Consider the following 8,401-nt stretch of genomic DNA (forward strand, 5'->3'; position numbering starts at 1 on the left):
CCTTGACTGAACATTCATTAAGTACTTTCTATATTCTAGGAAGGAAGACAAAGGACAAAAATAGAAATTTAAAAAAACCTCAAGCTTCACCCTCAAATAACTTACATTCTACTGGCAGACATAATATGTAAACCGTTAAACAGATACATCATCATTTGAGGAGGAAGAAAGTACTAACAGCTAGGGGTATCAGTAAAGAATTTTCCCAGAAGGGAAGATTCTAAGAGTACAGTTCTACGCACTCAAAGGTACAGAAACGGGAGGTGCAGTTTTAGGAGAGCTAAGCTAGTTTGACTGGAATGGGAGGTGTATGAGGGGGCTGTCCAAAAGGACAGGCTGGCGCCTAACTGTTATGGGAATGCAATGTCAAACTGAGAAGTCTGTATTTGATCCTACAGACGAGGAAGAATCAGCAGAGGCTACCTCTCCTTCGAAACAGCGTAGATCTGACACTCAGCAGAGGCTAGAGGAACTGATTAGATGCCCTAGTATTGAAGCGTTCTATTCAACTGGCTATGGGTTACGCTGCCCCCTTTTCTAGGTGGGATATAATTACGTATGAAATAGCTTCTTCAGCTTACTTCAGCATCCCCTTTCTCAGGCTTCTCTCAGAGACACTTCTTTCCTCGGGAGTCTGGCAGATGTTGCCGCAGGCTGTCCAAAATTTCTCCTCCGGCCCCGATTGCTTCTGTAGCTCCGGAAAGAATGAAAAAAAAAGAGATTTTCCTGTATGTGATCTGCCTGTCTTCTCCAGTATCACTACCTAGCGGGTTATGGCTTGGGTTCCCCCCAAATTTCAAGAGTGAGGTGTCAGGCTCCACTAAGGCCGTAATGTCTTGCCAGAAATTGAGACTACTTAATTTTCCGTGATTCCTTCCGGCAGCGTTCATCGAAAGTACCATCTAGGAAACTTTGTTGCTGGTGTGCTGTGTTCAGCAAGTTGAAGAAATACTCGTAATGCCTCTACCTAGTCTCCCTCATTCAGTGCAGGAAGGCCTTTGAGATAGAAAAAGTTACTTAAAAAGCGGTTTCCCTGACCGGGAATCGAACCCGGGCCGCGGCGGTGAGAGCGCCGAATCCTAACCACTAGACCACCAGGGAAGACGATAGCTTCTTCTCTTATATCATTCTGGTAGCATGAATACAGCAGGATTTCTTTTTATATGTATTAGATCTATATTTTTTCAGCTCAGAGTAACACCAAAGAGAAGTTTTTGCTCCAAAGCTCAGAGCTCTCCCGTCAAATTCTCGCCTGCCTGGAGCTGCGTGGCTTCGAAAGAAAACCTGAGGAAATTCTCTGCCCTTCCAGTGAGTCCTGACGCTGGAACCTACCGTGGAACTCAGGCTGCAGCAGTCCTTGGAACTCCAGAAAGGGAGCCGTGGGTAGGGGTCACGGCTGGGTGGACGAGACAGGGATGGGGGAAACTGTTAGCTAGAGATTACAAGACAAACTTCTTGGTGAACTTAAGCATTGAAGCAACAGGGCTAGCCATTTGTTTTGCATTTCCGTAGCTCAACTGGTCCCTCCCTGGTCGGTTCCTTAGAGCTAGAGGTCTGAATTCCCTCCTGATTCCCTAACGGTGATGCTGCCATGGGTGCAGAACAACCCTTTGAACCTTCCTCTTTCCTCCCAGACTCCCAGGGAAAATCTCTTTAGGTTTGACTGATTTCCAGCACCTTTCCAAAAGGGACTGACAGAATCCCTTCTAGAAGGGTACTCGATGTACAAAGTAGGTCACGTATTTATTTCAGTTATTTATTTCTTCTACCACAAAAGAAATGATTAAAACCGAAAGACTCATAAGAGCACATTGAAAAACATTTAAAATATGACACCGTGATGCATAATGCCTCATAGTCTCCCATGAGGTGAAAATATGAAACACTTCATGGCATTTAATATCTTTGCCTCAAAACTACACTGTCCGACCAACTCACTCAAAACCCCCTATCTCCTGTTCTGCCAATTGTGTATGACCCATCCTCCTGTCAGTGATCACCTTCGTCTCCGAGAAGTTGTAGTAGCAGGACATATCCTCTGTTATCACCTTCACCCAGGAACTCTCGGCGTCTTGAACTCTTAAGCTAAATAATGAGACCAGAAACAAACATTGAACTCAAGATTTATATTTGTTCACCTGTGTTCAGGGACAGAAACACGCCAAATCAATGTCCCCTCCAACATTTTTATGCAGGTGAAAGGCTAAAATGAAATTTAAAGCAGCGGGGCAGGGATAGGAAATGTGACCAAAGAGTTAAAATAAACAAGGGGAGTCAAATTGCTTTCTTGTATACTTTATTTCTATGGCCTGGCTGTAGATGTATATTTTCATTGAATAGTGGAAGATGAGGAGTAAAACAGGATATTAAGTAAATTCTCAACTTAATCACAAAATTTCAAATCGGAAGAGACAATTAAGAGACAACTTGCACTCTTGTTCTCTCCTCCTCAATCAACAAAGTGGGTTTCTTCCTCAGACTTCCCCGGAGAGAATTCTCTCCCCACCTAGTGGCCATTTATACGTGGCAGGAAAAACTAGTGTTTGTCCAGATAGGACTGAGCCTGAACCTTGGATTCTGCCTGGGGGCAGGATAGAGGCATAAAAAAACAGATGACTCAAGAGGAAACAAAGTCTGACTCCCCTTTTGGATCTGGTTCTCCCTCCTCAGTATATGATCTTGATCCATGTGAGCCCCGCGGCTGAAGCCCCTCAGAGAGAGAGAATATACCTCTGGGTCTCGAGGATTCTACATAAGGATCATTTAAAGGAACTGAGGGGGATGTTTAACCTAGAGAAGAGAGATCTTCAAGTGTTTAAAAGGTTTTCTTGTGGGAGAGATTAGATTTGTTCGGCTTCGCCCAAGGGCCAAGTAGAGTAGAAGTAGGGGTGGAGCAGTTTTAACCTTGATGTAAAGAAATGTCCATTCATGAGAACTACTACGACTATTACCCACAACCTCCCTCTTCGGTCGTCCCTGTGACAGATTCTTTCTCCCTGTAGTCACTTTTACTCTCTTTGGGCTATTTCTTTCACCAGAGAGATCTGTGGTTTCATCTTGAATCAACCCATGACCTTCCTATGAGCCCAAAGAAACTGAGATCAAAGGACGCTGTCACCCTAAACTCCTAAAAATAAGGAGGGTTCATGTGTGACGATGCAGGTGGACATCTTTCTCTTTCATTTGCCCAAGAGGTTTCAGTACAATTACGATTATCTAAACTTGGACAGCAGAGGGAGCCCTTTCCCCCATTACTCAGGTAGTTGGTGCTTTTAGATATAATAAATGCATGAAAAATTCCTGAAAATCACTTTTTTCTTTTTACATTTATTTATACAAGTGTGTTATGTCTCCATCCCACTGTTCATTCAATTAGACAATGAAAAAGCAAAATAAAACCTTGACAACAAGTATGCATAATCCATCAAAACAAATCCTCACATTGGCCGTGTTCAAAAATGTATGCTTGTTCTGAATTTTAAGTCCATCACCTCTCTGGCAGGAGGTGAGTAGCACATTTCATATTTAGTCCTTTGTACTTGTATTTTACATTGCATTGATCACAGTCCTAAAGTCTTTCAAAGTTGTTTTCCTTTGTAATGTTGTCACTGTACAAAAATTGTTCTTAATAGTTCTACTAACGTCACTCTGCAATTCATACAAATCTGTCCAGTTTCCTCTGAAACTGTTCATTTCATCATTTCTTATGATATAATAGAATTACTTTACTTTTGCTTAATAGGCAGACCCCTTTTGTTTCCATTTTGGGACTACCATGCAGAGCTGCTATAAATATGTTCATACATATGGGTCCTTTTCCTCTTTCTTTGATCTCTTTGGGGTACAGGCCTAATAATGGTCAAAGGATATGCAGTTTGGTAACTTGGAGGAATCGTTCCAAGTGATCATCTTTGTTGTAAAAATAAATTTTATTGATATCTTTTGTATTTATATCTCCTACATTTCCCATTTTCCCAAATGATTGGTAATAGCTTTTTTATTCTTTTTTTTGAAAATGATTTGCTCATATTCCTTTTGACCAATTATATAAAGAGGTTGGCTGCTGGTCTTACATAATTGTTAGTTGCCTATAGTTTGGATATAATTAATAGATATATGTGATATAAAGAATCTTTCTCAATTGACAGTATCCTTTTGTATATATTAATTACATTAATTTTATTCTTGCAAATGCTTTTCAGTATCACTTTTTATCTTTTGTTACAGTTTCACATTTTGTTTTTCTTTTTATTTTGTTGCAATCATTATGTATATTGTTTTCCTAACTTCTCTTTGTTCTGTTCACTCCATTGTGAATCAGTTTATGTTTTCCCTGTATTCATCATGTTTAACAATGTAGTAATATTCCATTATATTCACGTGCCACAATTTGTTTAGCTTTTCCTCAGTGGACATCTGTCCACATTGTTTCCAATTCTTTGCTTATTCCAAAAAGTGATGCTATAAATATTTTGGTGTAGATAAGAATTTTTTTTTTCTTTGTCATAGACCTCCTTGTGACATATGCCTACTAGTGGAATTTCTGAGTCAAAGAGCATGGACATTTTAGTCATTTTCTTCACATTATTGTGAATTGCTTTCCATAATAGTTGGATTAATTCATAGCTCCACCAAAATGCATTAGGGTGCTTGTCTTCCCACATCTCCCGAAATACTGACTACTTCCCATCATTTGTCATCTTTGACAATTTGTTGGTTGTGAGGTAAAGCCTCAAAGTTATTTTGGTTTGCATTCATCTAATTATTAGTGATTTAAGACAGTTTTTTTCCTACGGTTGTCTTTCAATTTCATGAAATCCAAATTATCCATGGTGTGTTTTATGATCACTTCTATCTCTTGTTTAGTGAAGAATTTACCCTGTGAAAGGTATCTGATGTGGTTCACTTTTAAATTTCTTATGACTTTCATTATTTAGGTTAATTATCCACTTTGAGTTTATTGTGGTATAAGTTAGTAGCCTAATTTAATTTCTACCAAACTTCTTTGCAGCTTTTCCAGCAATTTTTGTCAAATAGGAAATTTTCTATAAGTAATTTATCATCTTTGGCTTATTGAAATGCATTGTTTCTCCTGTGGTATGCTTTCTCCAAAGCTACAAATGATCTCTTAATTGCCAAATCTGATGATCTTTTTTTTTTTTCAGTTCTCATCCCTGACCTTTCTGCTGCATTTGTCAATGCTGACCACTTCATCCTTTTTGGAAACTCTTTCCTTTATGGATTTTCAATGATACTACCCTCACCTGGTTCTCTTCTTACCTGTTGGATTATTATTTCCATCTCCTTTTTCAGTTCAGCATCCATACCATGCCTCCTAATTGTGGGTGTTGCCCAAGACTCTATCATAGGTCCCTATTCTCTCTATACTCCTTGTCTTGGTGACATCATCAGTGCCCATAGGTTTTATTTTCATCTCTTTGCCAGTGACTTACAGATCTACATATTCAGCTCAGGTCTGTCTTCTGAGCTTCAATCTACTATCACCAATTGTTTATTGGTATCAGAATAGGTATGAGAAATACATTTTAAACTTAACATATTCTGACTAATATGGAAATATGTTTTACATGACTGTACATGTATAACCTATATCAAATTGCTTTCCCTCTCAATGAGGGGAAGGTGAGGGAGGGAGGGAGAGAACTTGAAACAAAAAAAAATTTAAATGGATGTTAAAAATTGTTTTTACATGTAACTGGAGAAAATAAAATATTAAATATATTAAACTTAACATTTTTAAATTAATTATCTTTCTCTACAAGCCCACCCCTCTTCCAAAGTTCCCCACTTCTATGGAAAATACCATCATTCTTTCCAGTCTCCCATGTTTATAGTGTTATCTTCAACTCCTCAATTCTCTCTCACCCTCAAAACCAAATCTTGCCATTTCTATATCTTTATCTCTTGCATTTGTCCCTCTCTCTGCACTCACAGAGCTACTACCTTAGTTCAAGCATTTATCACCCCTCACGTAAATTATTGCAACAGCTTCATAATTTGTCTCCCTAGCTCACCTCTTCCCACTTCAGTGCGTCCTCCACATTGCTGCTAAAGTCAATTCTCTTTATGCACATATCTGACCACGTCACTTCCCTACTCAATAAATTCCAGTGGTTCCCTGTTGCCTGTAGGATCAAAGATAAACATCTCTATTTAGCTTTTAAAATCCTTCACAATCTGGGCCCAATCTATATTTCCAGATTCGTTGAGCATTACTCCCTCTCCCCCATTCTGTATGGTCTAGCTAAACTGGTCATCTCTCTCTTCCTCATACATGGAACTACGTCTCCAATCTCCACACAGAGAGAATAGCAAAGATGCTCATTTATCCAAATCAGTGGCAAAACAGGAATCAGAGAAGGCATATAGGAGAATATATACCAAATAATACAGAGTGAAAGAACACTCCCATTAGATGTGAGATAACTCAGCTCAACCAAGAGAGTGTCCTAGATCTCACCCACCCAAGGGGAAACTCCCCGAAGTTTCTACTATAGCTAGTTGGGAATAGGGACATGATGGAGCCCAACTACTCCTCTCATGTCTTCCCAGCACTCTTTCCTCCAGTAACCTGAAATGGGGTTGATCTCTTCCATCTTCTCTCTCAAAGCTGGAAGGCAGAAGCACCCAAAGTGACTCTTTGCTTGAAAAGTCCTGAAGAAGACTGGGGCTCCAGGAGTTCCAAAAGGGACTAGATAAGGCTGGAGCTCTCTCACCTTTCTCCAACTACAATCTCCGCTCACTAAGGGTAGGGCATTCCTCTCCAGGAGAAGGGAACTGTGGGACAGGGATTATAAACACACATACACATACACATACACACATAAATATTTGTGTATATGTATATACATACACATTGTACACACTATCAATCAATCAGTATTTATTAAGGGCCTACTATATGCAAAGCACATGTTAAGCACTGGGGATACAGAAAAAGAGTCAAAAGACAGTCCTTGCCCTCAAAGAGCTTATAATCTCATGGGAGAGATGACATGGAAGCTATGTTCAGGATAAATAGGAAGTAATTAATAGAGGAAAGTCACTAGAATTAAGAAGGTTTGGGAAAAGCTTCCAGTAAAAGAAAGGATTTTGATTAGGTTTAAAAGGAAGCTAGGGAGGTCAGTAGGCAGAGTAGAACAGGGAGAGTGAGTGTTCCAGGCAAGCTCTGAGCTAAGAGATAAAATATCTTGTTCCTGAAACAGCCAAAGTCTCAGGATGGAATAGTAGGTGTCTGGGTAGGAAGGAGCTAGGGTATATAAAGGGCTTTTGATGCCTAACAGAACATTTAGTATTTGATCCTGGAGGCAGTCAAGAGTAACTGCAGTTTATTGAGAAGAAAGGTGACATGGTTGGACCTGAGCTTTAGGAAAATTACTTTAGTGAAGGATGGATTGGAGTAAGGAGAGACTTGGGGGAGGCCAACCACCAGGCTATTGTCATAACCAAGGCGGGAGGTGATGAGGATGTGCACCACAGTGGGGGCAGTGTTGGAGGAGAGAAGGGTCCATATCCAAGAGACAGTGCAAAGGTCAAACTGACAGGCCTCAGCTACAGGTTGGAAATGGAAGGTCAGAGACAGGGAGAAGTCCAAGATGACTCCTAAGTTGTTAGCCTGAGGGACTGAGAGAACGATGTTGCCCTTGACAGTAATAGGGAAGGTAGGAAGGAAAAGGGTTTAGGGAGAAAGATAATGAGTTCCATTTTGGACAAATCGAGTTTAAGATGTCGAGTGGATATCCAGTTTGAGATATCTGAAAGGCACCTGGAGATGTAAAATTGAAGGTCACAGAAGAGTTGAGAACTGCCATTACATAGATGGTGATTGGTGAGCTGATGAGGGCCCAGGACAGAACCCTTAGGGACACCTAAAGTTAGAGGGCATGGTCCAGATGAGAATGTAGCAGAGGAGACTGAGAAAGAACAGCCAGATAGGTAAGGGGAGAGCCAAGAGAGAGTAGCATCTGGAAAACTGAGAAATGAAAGAGCATCAAGGAGGAGAGAATGATCAACAATGTCAAAGGTTGCAGAGAGGTCGAGGAGAAGGAGGTCAGAGAAAAGGTCATTGGATTTGGCAACTAAGAGATCACTAGAGAGCAGGTTCAGTGGAATAAGGTCAGAAGCCAGATTGTAAGAGGTTAAGAAGAAAGTGAGAAAAGAGAAAGTGGAGACATCTGTTGTAAACAGTCTTTTAAGATACACAGATATGTGTACACCAAAAGAAAATAAAAGTACTATCTTGGGGGTAGGAGAAGGCAGAAGCAATTTAATGATCCAGACTGTTATTGCAATAGAGATGGCATTTAGCAAAACCTTGAAGGAAGCCAGGGATTGGACAAGGTGGCAGTGAGGAGGGAGGGCAAAGACAAGCTGAAGCCGC

The 8,401-nt window shown here is 40.4% G+C and overlaps 1 non-coding gene across 1 annotated transcript; it reads right to left on the bottom strand.

The window, feature by feature from the left end:
- Positions 1 to 1,029: 1,029 nt before the first annotated feature.
- Positions 1,030 to 1,101, bottom strand: TRNAE-CUC. The gene has a single exon. It is a non-coding gene; the product is annotated as a tRNA-Glu (tRNA).
- Positions 1,102 to 8,401: the final 7,300 nt, after the last annotated feature.

This window comes from Vombatus ursinus, unplaced genomic scaffold (genome assembly GCF_900497805.2).
Source record: "Vombatus ursinus unplaced genomic scaffold, bare-nosed wombat genome assembly UNPS02014768.1, whole genome shotgun sequence".
NCBI lineage: Eukaryota > Metazoa > Chordata > Mammalia > Diprotodontia > Vombatidae > Vombatus > Vombatus ursinus.